General features: G+C 44.9%; 1 long non-coding RNA gene across 2 annotated transcripts in view; it reads right to left on the bottom strand.

The window, feature by feature from the left end:
- The window catches only part of LOC147601576 (uncharacterized), a 50,802-nt gene that overhangs the window by 35,879 nt on the left and 1,193 nt on the right, over positions 1-13,730 (bottom strand). The window lies entirely within an intron of this gene.

Here is a 13,730-nt window from a genome sequence, read left to right as displayed (position 1 = left end):
CACAAGACACTGATTTTCCACAGTGCTTTAATATAGATATTAAAAAAAATAACTCCATAGCCTTAAATAAACTGGGTCACGATGCACAAACATGTATGTGCCCTTTGAAATGCTCAGCAAAGTGATCAAGATTCTTCAGCTTTCTACAGGGGAAGCCGTTTAGAAGCAATGTGGCAGCCTCATGGAAATTACAACATGGAAATTACTGCTGAATTCAAGGTCAAAATTAATAACAGTCAGTGTAGGATCAGTTGAGGTCCTCTAGCTCAGTTTCAAATACTACTTATTTGAAAATACTATCAAATTTTACTTTGCCAACATCTGTTTATATTTGTGAAACACAACATCTCTATGTATTCTGTTTACTCACATAGAAGTTGGGTCTCAGATACTTCCACCTCTTCTTTACAATTAGACTTTGCCACAATTATCTGTCATCTCCAGAATGGATTACACAATAATTTAGGGCAAGAAGAGAGGGACCTTTCGGACCACCAGTCTGTGGTCTTTGACCGACGTGCCCGTACAACACTCCGGCTCCGCTCACTGCTTTGGATGCCTCTTCACCTCTAGGTATAAATCGTATTTTTAGTGATATACTGTTAAGTCTTTGGTAATTTGGAACTCCATTTAAATACTGTGCCTCCTTCAAATCTGAGCTGTTGCTGTTGGGAGCTTGGTTTTCCAAAACCAACAGCTGAGTATTTTTGGTCTGTACAGCGAAACCCGCACATGGTACATTTTGGGCTCCTTAAGTCAACTCAACCATTTTCAATGGTATTGTATTTACATATTTGCATTTTCTTGGTTGGTTTGCCCTTTTGTTGCTGGATTGGCAGGGATGGGGTATTCCAAGTTTCTAGCTGGACCTTCACGAAAGGCAGATCACCTTCTGAGAATGGAGATCAGAACATTCCTGGTTTTACAGGCATTAAGCACAGACGTGCCAGGGGACTAAGGAGCGCTGCAGAACTTTTCCTCTCTGTTAGTACAAGCATGCAGTACGAGCCCTCCAACATCAAGCAGTATGGTTATGCATCAGTATGATCCTCTCCAGCCCAGTCAGACTGGGGCTGAACCCTGAGATGCTGCGTAACAAAGTAGACAGGAAAATGTGCATGCCTGCAAAGAGAATTATCACTGTTGGTACAGTGACAACCTGGAAATGCAACATATTGTGGTACTTTGTTCAGGCATTTTTTTTTTCAAGCCACTATTGCCAGCTCCAAATGTTCAAGAACTACAGTTTGACCCTCAAAATCATAAGCCTGTCTGTAAAATGATGAATGTGGAGCTCTTTTACTTTGCTTTCTGGTTTTTGAGCCGTTAGGGTGCACCTGGGTCACATTTGCAAGCTTTATACTCTAACCATTAGGACCAGAAACTTACTTTAATTTAAAGAAAGAGGAAAGCTCAGTTTCTAACCTCATTACACAACTCTAGTAGCTGCAGTGTACGGGAAACATCAAACATCACAAGACTTGTGATAAAATCATGAGTGCTGACAACATCACTTTAGAGTAGGAGGTGGGATAGCAGGGGAAACTCAGGGCCAAGAGATATACTTTTTATCTCAATGTTTTTACAGGCTGTCTACTTTTATCTTTAATCAGAAGTTTTCAGTGGCAGTTCTTTCTTCGTGTATCTGTGCATGACATTGAAAGGTCACTTCTGCATTAAGATCTGATGCCATTTACTAACTGCACCTTCCTATCAGAGATAACATGAAAAGGTAGGTGTACCGATGGTGCGCCCGGTGCTAATATCACAGCAAAGAGGTATTCTGGAAGTACAGGTCGTAAGTGCATGGTTGAAATGGTATTGAGAGGGATTCCAGTCCCCCATTGTGTGTATGAAGAATACAGGATGTTTCTCATTGCTATGATATTTACTGCCAGAGTGAAGAATGTTGTACTGAGAATTTTCCAGTAAAGCTCCACATTATTTGTGAAACGAGTGGTCATAAGGCATTTCTTGCTCTATCTTTTATGCCTCAAAATGATCTCAATGAAGAATAACATGGAAACTTAAAAATCTACATATAGTTAAACCTTTCACTAGAATAAATTATTCTAGTGCATTCTGTAATTAAGCCAAGAAATTAACAGATCACTATGATTACAGATCAATGGACTGGTCAGATCAAGAATTCAGGTCAGTCTTAAGTAATGCCAAACTGGCAGCGGTGAGAAAGTGGCCAGCTGGCCGTCCACTATTAGAGTTAGTTTCCAAATCGTGTTTTTATTGTCTGAAATCCTCCAGTTAGAGGGAACTGTGTCTTCACCAGTCCATTCAACCACACGCAAAGGGTTGTCATTGGTAGCTTTCTTGGTCACCCACCTGCTGTCACTGGTTTGATCTGTCACTGATCTGAAAGGTGCCAGGGCTGCACAGCGGCCGGTTAGGACCCAGCTCCAGCACAATGAATGTTCCTCGTCTATCATGCTAACCCAGGAGTTAAGCCTGGTCCAAATGGCCAGCTTGCATCAGTTGCTGTGCCCAGCGCCAGTGGTACAAGCAGAGCATGCAAGTGAATTTCGTGGTGACAAGCCAAAGTTTTTTATATGACAAAATGCTGATATTCTACATCTTCCATACATTAAACAGGCTCCAGTCCCGTTTGTGTGGGACCGAGTCCTTGAGTTCATGCTCATGGATGATTATGCTGCTGATTGGAAGGAGAGACACAAACTCTGCGTGAGCCGGGAGGAGGTGCTGAGGGTCTGCAACGTGGCCCTCGCCCCAGCAGAAGTGATCCCGCCCAGCGCTGTCCCAGCAGGAGCAGACCTGTTTCTCACGCTGCATCACTGAGCCTGGGCTCCTCTATAAGGTGCATTTTGCCCACCCCTTCAGCCAGTATTTGCTCTGCTCGCATGAAGCTGCAGCTCTGCACTCTGAACTGCTATCAGCACTAGGAAAGGAGATGAAGGGAGAAGTTAATGCAGGGCAGGATCTCCCTTAAACCTTCCACCTGCTCTCCCTGTATCAGAAGGGTAAACTGAATCATAGAATCATAGAATCATAGAATGGTTAGGGTTGGAAGGGACCTTCAAAGGTCATCTAGTCCAACCCCCCTGCAAGGAGCAGGGACATCCCCGACTAGATCAGGTTGCTCAGAGCCTCATCCAGCCTGGCCTTGAACGTTTCCAGGGATGGGGCCTCCACCACCTTTCTGGGCAACCTGTTCCAGTGTTCTATAACTCGCATCGTAAAAAAATTTTTCCTAATTTCTAATCTAAATCTACCCCCCTCTATTTTAAAACCTTTACCTCTCGTCCTATCGCAACAGGCCCTACTAAACAGCCTTTCCCCATCTTTCCTATCTGCTCCCTTGAGGTACTGGAAGACCGCTATCAGGTCTCCCCAGAGCCTCCTCTTCTCCAGGCTGAACAGCCCCAACTCTCTCAGCCTGTCCTCATAAGAGAGGTGCTCCAGCCCTTTTATCATCTTTGTGGCCCTCCTCTGGACCTTCTCCAACTGGTCTATGTCCTTCTTGTGCTGGGGGCTCCAACTGAACAACAAATTTTCCCCAAAGAAATGATGCTAAGCCAGAGTTATGTAAAGAAATAAGAATAATATTATTATCCCCCCCAAACATTACAAACTCAGGAAATTAAATTCAAAACAAGCATATATGCCCAATCTTGCAGTACTAAATGCAGAATTCAGAAATCCAAATAACCTCAAGTTTGCTCTGATGTGATACATAACCAAGTGCAACTCACAAGCATGAGAGAATTGTATAGTTCGTAGTCTGAATTTAGTAGAAAAACAATTTTTAAAGATAAATTAGTTTTAAAAATATGTTTCAGTACATTTTTGTTCCACATATTGCTACCGGAACAGGGTTTGACCCTTTCATTCTCATGCAGGTGATGTGGCATTTGGTCTAATTTGATAGATTCCATCTTTCTATAAAACTCGGCTACAGAGGTCAAAGAAGGAAATGCATTGTCATCTCTGCCTGCTTTCTTGGGGGAGCATTGAGGTTAGCCTTCTGGATTTAAAATCTTACCACAGAGACAGAAAACAAGATTGGCTAACCACAATGACTTGCCTCAAAGAATTAGCCACAGTGACAGAATGTAGGCATTCCTGAGAATCTAAAGTTGGAGTTCTGCCTTCTTTTTTAAATAAATAGCAATCAAAAAAATCTAGGGCTATAAAACTCCATAGGCATCTAAGATTTTTATTTCCTTCTTTTCAGACAAGCCAAGTTATACTGGTACATCAGCTGCTGAGTCACTGATGTGGCTGCTAAACTTTCCTGTTAGTTTAAATTTATACATGTTAAAGATACGGGCCTGGGAGCTGCTGACCTTCAGGAGCAGTATGTACTTGCTTCTGCTGATCATGCTACAGTGAAAACTGGGTAATGGAAGCTCCAGCAGCTGAGGAACCGGTACCCCTGGAAATGCTAACCACACTGCAGGGTCCTTTACCAAACCCTGTGAGACTCTAGAGGTTTAGGTAAGCTTTTCTCCAAGGCCAAGGGCCTCTTTGTCTTACATCAGCCACATCTCTTCCATACAGACTCCTACATTTGCAGTTCCCAAACCACACAGGACACAGGTTTTGAATGCTCCAATGCTCCAACCTTCCTCAAGCTTGCCATATCTGTAGGAACAGAATGTCTCACTGCTTTGTAGGTACCCTGGAATAACCTTTAATCGAAGCAAATACTAGAGAAACTATATTAAAAGAAAAGAATACGCATGCACAGATAGACACCACCACCCAGTAAGAAAATGATGATTTTCTCCTCCTGTAACACAGATCATGTCCAGGAGGCCTGTCGCTGTTTCATCCAGCGAGCAAGCCAAGAACTGTTCGTGGCTGGGATCCACCATCCCCATGCAATGATTCTGATTGAGGTTTTCTCAAGGAGTGCCCCGAGATGAAAAACTGAACTGCCCTCAATGCAGAGCTTGCAACAGATCTCCCTCTGCTCTGCTCCTATTGAGCAAGAGACATCTGAACTTGTCTGTGGAAAGCAGCTGAAAAGAAGGTAGAAAGGGGAGAAGAAGGGCTTGAGATTACCCATCCTTTCAGTTGGGATTTGTTTGATTTCCTTTCACAATATGATACAGTAGAGGTGGAAGACGTCTATTAGATCAGCAAGTGTATCTCACTTGAAGAGCAGGATTAATATCTTCCCACAGCCATCCACAATGAAGAATGCTCCAGCTGCCAAAATAATTCTGTGCTGAATAACGAAATCCACAGGTGGGAAGCAACTCTCAGTGAATTCGCTTTCTGGGGTGCTTAATAACTGCACATATTTAACATCAGCACCATTCTCTCAAACAAACTGGAGCATTTTTTCTGTGGTGCCCTCCTGCCTGTTGGCCGAAGAGATCAGAATCCTCAGCTCTGTCCTGGCTGGATCCCCATGACCAACTGGTGGGTTGATCCTTGCCAAGGCATTTTTGGAGGAATTATAAAAATCCCGCTTAGAGAAGGGAATTATATGTGGTACTTAGGCAAAACAGGCATTCCATTTACAAATATAATTACTTTTGCTATTCCATCAAGGAAAAGAATTTAGTAGTGAGGGATACAACAGAGAAAATTATTTATGTGTTGACACTTACAGTATAAATAGAAAACAGATCTGGCTGAAACTAAGTGGGAAATGAAAAACATGAGAAAATATGTAACTGAGATTACCAGCTGGGGGGGATAACTTACGACCACTCTACTGCATTCTTTCCAATGGAAGCAGAGTCCCTCATTTTGCTTTATGTTTGGATTGTAATTATGTGTGCAATTAAAAAAGTGCATTCATCAGCAAATTCTCGTCTTCTGACTGATGACCTCGGACGCTCCAAGGTGGGAGTGCGAAGTAGGGAACAGGACGTGGCTTGCACGCGGTCCCTCTGCTTTGGAGTGCTGCAGCACAGGTTAGGGAAGAGAGGAGCGAGTATGCCATTCTCACTCACACAGAGTGACTGGACGCAGTATTATCACCTCGGGAATTATTTTGACCCCGTCTCTTGTATTCATACACGTGCTCCTTTTACTCAGGCTGCTCCTCCGGGTATGGCCATTACTGCACATTGTCCACTTTAGATTTGTGGAGAATATTTTTATCCAGCATCTTCATTCTTAATATTAATGATTTATCACATATGGTGCACTATATTTTTATAAAGCTGTAAGATACCATGGTGATTAACGCCATATGAGAACCTAAATAGAAGGGAAGAGCATAACAGAGATGTCCTTCCAGTAGATACAGGGCTTTTGCTTGCTTTTAGGGAAAGTATCTCAGCTGCATGATTGATTGTACATAAGAATTGTAGGAGATCCATAATAGAAGACTCCACAACTTGACAATGTTGCAGAGAGAACAAGAAACCTTATGTTTAATTTTTGTCCAGCCTTAATTAGGATTTTCAGGTCAATTATGTAAGGAGAGATTGATTATTCTAGCTCTTTTGATCACACAGATTTATTACTCTCATTTAAGAAGGCAGGAGAAAAAAAAATGTAAGAACCACAAGTATACCATTGTGTTTATATATGTACATATATACCTCCTCATACTTCTGGTAGGAAAAGATCCCAGCTTCAAACAGCTTTGCAAATTTGTCCTGCCAATATCGCAGTCCACACACAAAATCCGCATCAACATGGCAGTGAGAAACTAATCACATTTTACTCACCCATCCAAACACTGCAAAAGCCTGGAGACACTGCAAGGCCGCTTCAAACGAACACATCACTGCTGGGCACGCTGCAGGCTGCTCAAGCGTGCCCACAGACGGTTTTATCGAACACCTCTCTGCTCACCCACCTGCGTTAGCACTGCCACCGGGAGAGCCGCTCCCCTCGGCATTACTGGATCCAAAGCAAGGACTTTTCTGAAGGGTGGCAGGTCAGCAAACAAGGGGATTGTCTCTGGGCACCGGCACTTACAAAGCAGCCAGCTGGAAAGAGTCAGGGTGAAACCTCTGTGGTACAAAGGGGCTGAACATGAAGTTTTGGCTCCCGCCAGACTCCCATGGGAGACAGGCGGAGGGGCTGCGGGGATGCTGAAGAGCTGGCTGCAGGCTGGGCATCCCGGGTGCCGTTTGATCCTCCAGGCCCAGGGCTGCAGGGAGTGCCAGGAGGGCTGCAAGGAGTGTGGGGAGATGAGCAGCTCCCCATGCATCTTCCCCAGGGCGGCGCAGTAGAGGTTAAATTAAAAAAATGCACTGGGGAAAAGGCCATTTCTGTAAAACTGGTCACCAGCAAAGAACGGCAGCCAGGTCCCCAGGGATGCTCTCCTTGCCTAAGGATGAAATGGGATTATGATGGTAATGTTTGCTGCACTGTAATTAAGGTGGTGTCAGGACTTTCATTAAAAAGTGTGTTTTTGTTGAGGGGCTATGGCTTGGAGAAAAATTTTCCTTGAGGCTGAAATATAACATTGTTCTCAGCCAGAAAACACATGCACAGCCTTTTTTATATATGTAATTCGGGATCTCAGTATAGTCTTGACGGTGGAGGCTCTACTATTGTTTCCATATGTGCACGCAGCTAATTGCTTTAAACTATTAGTTATTAAAGAAGTAAAGGACTGCATTCTGGCTGGACCTCACGTAGGTGACAGGTCTCCATTAATTGTCTGCAATTAACTTCAAAAACCAAAGGCCAAATTGTGCCCTTCTTACTCAGACGTGTAGTTTTATTGAAGCAAACAGCTGGAAACAGGATTGGGCTCCTTGTGTTTACCTGACTACAACCCAAGGCACCTGCCTCTCCCATAGCATTACAGCTCCATTAAAAGGGAGGCCGTCCCGTCTGGGACAGAGATTATTTTCTTGCAAAACTGGCGATATATGACAAGGTTATTTCTACTAGTAGTATGTAAATTCCTATTGTCATAGCACTCAAGATCTCATATAAGGAACAAAGACGCCTATGCACTAGGTGCTGTGCAAAACACAATAAAAACACAGTCCTACTCAAAAAATACAGCATTGAATGCACAGGAACAAATCCTTTCCCTGTTTCGTGGCCAGGTTTGTACTATTTCTCTTAAGTAATCCGAGCGTAAAGCACCACTCCTGCAAACAGCAAACACTGCTCAGACATTTATTTAACTTTCTGCATGATAAAGTCCTGACTTCTCACCGGTCTACTGCTGTTCCCCAGAGGTGCACGCGGAGTGGCCAGCTACTGCCCTGCATGCCTGCTGCTGGCTGTGGGTTTTATCCCGGCTTGCGTGAATCTGCAGTACAGCCAGCATTTAGCACGAACTGGTTTCAGGTGCTAATTTCATTTTACTCAAACTCTTAGCATTCTACCTGTTTGGATTAAAAAAAAAAATCACACAACTAATAATACGTCATAAAAGATTACTTTTCTGCTGCCCGCCACCGCATATATGTCAAAACTAAAACTCAGAAGATTAAAGTTTATTAAATTACAGTTTCATACAGTTGTTAACAAGACTGGAATTGCAACTTGGGCAAGTTACAAAGAATAGAACTGAAGTTCCTAAGTAATTTGTGGATGGTTCATGTGACTTCACATGGATGCTAACAAAATACAACGTAACATAGCACAGCCCCATGTGCCTTGTAAGAACAAATTATACAAATTGCAAGTTTAGGAAGAATTTAAGCACTTCTGCAAATGCTTAAACACAGAACAAACTTTATTCAGGAGGTAGTTGTCTTCAGTTAAACTATTTATGCATTTAGTCACTTACCTGCCCAATTTAGCATCCCCAGGATCACGGCCTTGGTATGGAGTAACTTAATGAACTTGAGTACAGTGCATCAGCTACCACTTGTCCAAATAGCAAGATTCAAATGTAAACAAGTGATGCTTTTATTAAGTGCAAACATGTGCAAAATTAACATCCTAACAGACAAAGCTTCTCCACATAGGAAGGTATTATTAATATTACTACCAGAGTCAGGCAAGAGTAATTCCTCATTGGACAAACTCACTCTGATATGAGTACCTTTTTTTTGATTTCATTTAAATGAATTAAAGAAGTTAATCTGAAAAAAAAACAGCCAGAAGATGCCAAAATGAATGAGTCTGCAGGAGGGTTATACTATAACCACTAGGTTTAAATTCACACTTTGGCGTGCACAAAAAGAACATTTTCTTATGAAGATAAAAGCCTCCACGTGTAATAACTTGATATATAGACAAGCCCTAGGGGCTTGCATCTTGAGCACTTAACATTTTTGGCCCTGTCTTAATGGATAAAAAAGGTGTGTTTCTCAGTCACATTAGCCCAGTCAAAGTAGCTTAATATTATGAAAAGGCCTTAGGCTCTGGCGAGGCTGGGGTGTAAAGGTGTGAGGTGAGCACATATATCACAGCGTGGGCAAGGCTGCCTTTCACACATACTAAACTAACCAAGTTAAAGCAGGCAGGGGATGGGGAGCCGAGACTGGATTAGCCCACGTGCATCCAAATGGTAGGTCAGTGTGTGTGGGGAGAATATAGAATATTGTAGAACAGAAATCAAGATATTTCACGGTGGGGAGCAGGTGAGAAAACAAGAACTAGAATGAAGTGTTTGTTCTCATAGACTGAACTGCGCTGCCTCCAAAGAGAGCTGTGAGATGGATTTTAGGAGGACTGGATGTCCACACTATCTCCCCATGGCTCCGGAGCACCGGATAACTGGAATTCTCCAGCTGTCTGGGAATGCTGCTCAGAACGAGAAGTGAGGCTTATTCCCCACCATCTGCAGCAACAAGCATCTCGCCAAACTGCTGGGAAAGTCACCATCGCTCAAGGGTATGTCGTACCCACTATCCAGGCTGTGCTGTTGCCTAAAGTAAGACAGATCTACAAGATGACAAGTAAGCAAACCTGATGAAAAGAAGAAACAAACATTTCAAGTTTAAAACTAGACTTCTACGATGCATTCGTTAGCATATGACAATTAACATATGCCAAGTTTAGTACAAATAAATGAGGAGTCATGTATTTGTATGAGGTAATCCTAATTTTGCCACTGGATTTAGGCTTTGTCTAGAATTCTTTTAGATTATTTTAGGATTTTTTTTTTTTATACTGAAAAAAAACAGTTATTCAGCTATTTCTGAACTACCTGGGTGAACACAAATGCAGATGGAAAAATTACCATGGGCAGTTGATGCGGTTACTGCCCTCAACTGCCCACTGCCCCTTTTTCCTGCAGTTTGCTACTCTTGTAGCAAGGATAGCCAAACGGGACGTGCACCAGCACCAGAATCTCCGCAGTTTTCAGAGCAGCATATTGAAGTTAGATGTTCACTACAGTCAATTACCAATTTATCCCAGGTTAAAGGCAAAGTGGTTCAATACACTGAACATTTACAATGTTAGCATGTTGCTGACGTATCCTAAACATCCATTTCTGCAATGGAAACACATGTGCAAAGAGAACAAAAATTAAACTTTTTGAGTAGTGAACGATCATCAAACTGGCAGAGTTCTGAACTAATGTCATAAAAGAAAAAGTATCTGGATCCCATTCTTGATAGAATCTGGAATAATTTTCTCATTATTTCTGTTACATATGCTGCTTCAGTTGTATAACGGTACAATGGTATTTATACACCAGTTGCCATTTTCCTTTAATTATTTCTGTAACAGGAAAATTTTCCTTAACTAGCTGATTTAAGACAGCATCCTATCTTCAACTTGTTCTACCACGAAAGTATCACTCTTTGTCATCAAGCACATTGGGACAACTTAAGATGTTTTGAACTTAAAACCATTAGCATGCCTTGTTTAATTAGTACTGCAAGGGTCTCAGTTGTATTTCAGAAACAATTCCAGAAACACAGAAATGTTTATTTTAAGGAAGGTTAGAATGTAAAAAGCTAGTTGAAAGTTTCAAAGCTGCCTGGCCCTGAAAGTTAAAAAAAAAAAACAACCAGGTGTGTCAGTTCACCTGAGTTAGTTCACAATGAATTGGAAGATCTCTTAACATTCATTAAAGCAGAGGATCTGTTAATTTAATATTACGTCTTTGCAGTAAAAAATGTGTGCTTTCCAGAGAGAGATAATTTATAATAGGTGGCTAGCACTGGCCAGGTAAAAATGTTCCTTCCAACCCTAACCATTCTATGATTCTATGAAATGTCCTGAACCAACAAAGCACTCCTACCCTGGATTTATGATTGGTGACACAATTTCTCCTAGCTTGCCCCCCTGCCTTCACTGAGTGATAAATAATGCTAGAAAATACAGTTTCCTACAATTCCATCTGTGCTTCAGGTTCCTGTTCACAAGTCTCTCTCAGTCCTACATAGCCCTTCACACCTTTGATTGCCACAGCAGTGGCTGCAGCAGTTCACAGAACAGACTTGCCCGGCTTTGTTCGGACACGTAAGAAGACGGGGCACAGCGGTATAACTAACAGGCATTAAGTCCCTTACCATGCTCTTCTGGTCCTGGACCGTGCTACACCAAAGCTCACTTTGTCCTGCCTCCGCTCAGATTTTATATTGTGATAGCTACGCATAGTTAACATAAAAAAAACAATGGAGAAAAAAGTTAAGAACACACATCCACTTTTGCCTAAGAGACAAAGCCCTAAGCTCAACCACTTACAGGTGATCTAAAGGTATTAAACCATGTTTAAAAGGAAGGACCGGATGAACCGTGTGTGGAAAAGTGAATCCAGCGATTTCACCGACCGTATTTCTGCTGCGGGGTGTGACAGTTATTCCCCACACACCTAGCAGTTGATCTGAGCCCACAGCCTGCTCACGTGCCTCAGCTCCCATCAATCTGCACATGCACAGCGGCTCTGACACATCCCAGACTCACCCAAGCCGTCACGCAGGCGCCGTGGAGCCGCACATGGCACAGTCTGTGTTTCAGGAGATGGCCATTTTTTTTAGCAGAGCAGATGGCAACCTGGCAACTCTAGCAAATGCCACACCAGCGATCCCACTGCACAGAAGCTGTGGCCTTTTACTTCCCTCTCCCTCCCCTTCCCTGCTTTTTTTTTTTTTCTCTACTCCACCCAAGCCTGGGCCTGTATAGCATTAAATGTTTTCAGTTAAATTATGCTAACTTGCCCGAGTTAACAAAATTCAAAGGCACTTTCTTCTGTGTTAGACAACACGCAAACAGATTGAGTTCCCGTCTCTGAAGTCATATGAGCAGTACACCTATGCTGTCATCCGCAGACTTCACAATACAAACATTTAGCTCAGCATATATTTTTTAATTTGGCAGAAACGAGCACATTTTCAGTAACAGGGCCAAGAAAGTCACGCCAACAAACCAGCTGTTGTCCTTGCACAGCTGAGCGAAAGGGATGGCTTTATATAAGCGTATATATATATACACACATACGTCTATAGATGGAGATGAATGCACTACACCTATCTTCACATACAGATATGACAATGTCACAAAGGTCTATGATTTCTCACAGACCTAGGAAATAAACCAACAAAGGCTTTTTGTCATGAAATTGTTCCCAGGAAAACAGGCCAGCAAAAGTTGTATTTTAATTCAGTATTTCTGAAGCTGACAAGTGAACATTTTGGAAAGGGAGAACAGTGTAAAGGTCTGGGTTGCTCTGCGTTTATTTTTACATTAAAAAAAAATAGTAACTAACATAAGCTCCTCCTTTCTTCCTTCTCACTGTTCTTGTACCTGTGTGCTACCCTAGGCACCAGCTGGGTATTTCTACCAACAGAGCGCAGAAACCTAAACACCAAGGGAGAACATACGGTGCAGTGCTCTCACAAGGTGTATTTGTATGTATTCGGAGTCTCGGAGCTACCGCTCCCCACGATTTCTCCAAGTCCGGCGAAGTTCTCAAACACGAGTCACCTCCGCACTCTGCAGGGCAGCGGGGTTCATTTCTTTTCTGCCCATACGACCCCGTTTCACGATTCAGCCTCTCTGCACCGAACTACTGCCTTCGCACGGGCTGCTCCAGCCCCGGGCAGCGGCAGGGAAGGCAGAAGGGAGGGAGCGAAGGGGGCCCGGGCCTGGGGCGAGGGGCCCCGCGGCGCTGCCCGCCCGGGCAGGGAGGGAGGGGGGAGGCCGAGAGGGGGAGGCCGCCTCAGGGGCTGCCCTCAGGGCGGCGCCCGGTGCTGACGCGCGGGGCCCTCGGCCGGGCGGGCAGCGGCGCGGCCTGCTCCCCGCCAGCGGGCTCGCTCCGCTCCCGCTGCCGCTCCCGCCCCGGGCAGGGCCGGGCCCGGGAGGAAAGTCCGGGGGCGCGGCCCGCTTCCTCGCCCCGTGGCCGGACTTTTCTCTGGCTGCCAGACCTTAGCGCTCCCCCCTCGCTGTCGGAGCCGGAGTCCCCTCCTGGCCTCCGGGACACGTTAAATCCCGTGTAATGAGGCTTAACCCCGCCCCGAGCCGCGGCGCAGCCGGGCGGGCAGGCAGCCAGCTCGGCCCCTGCCCGGGGGAGGCCCCCACACCCCCCCCTCCGCCGCCCCGAGCGGCCGCAGCTGTTCCAGCCGGAGCTGCTGGAAAGCGGCCACGCTCCCCAGACTTTGTCTCCCTCGCACACAGCGCTGAACTCTGCTCCCTCCCTTCCCTCCCCTCCCCCGGGTCGGCCGCAGCTCCCCGCCGCTCGCTGCCTTCCCCCACCTCCTCGCTCTTCTCCCCGCCCCGAGCCGCAGACCCGCGGCGGGGGGAGGGGAAGGGGGTTCACCGCCTCCAGGCTGCAACCAACCGTGCCCCGGCTTCCCGGGAGCGGCGAGCCCCGCCGGGCCGCCGACCGTGGGCTGCACCCCCCGCACCCCGAGCCGCCG

The sequence above is a fragment of the Chlamydotis macqueenii genome, chromosome 2 (assembly GCF_036417535.1).
Source record: "Chlamydotis macqueenii isolate bChlMac1 chromosome 2, bChlMac1.mat, whole genome shotgun sequence".
NCBI classification, from domain to species: domain Eukaryota; kingdom Metazoa; phylum Chordata; class Aves; order Otidiformes; family Otididae; genus Chlamydotis; species Chlamydotis macqueenii.
The sequence above is the reverse complement of the archived record's forward strand: the minus strand, read 5'-3'. Positions and strand labels throughout refer to the sequence as shown.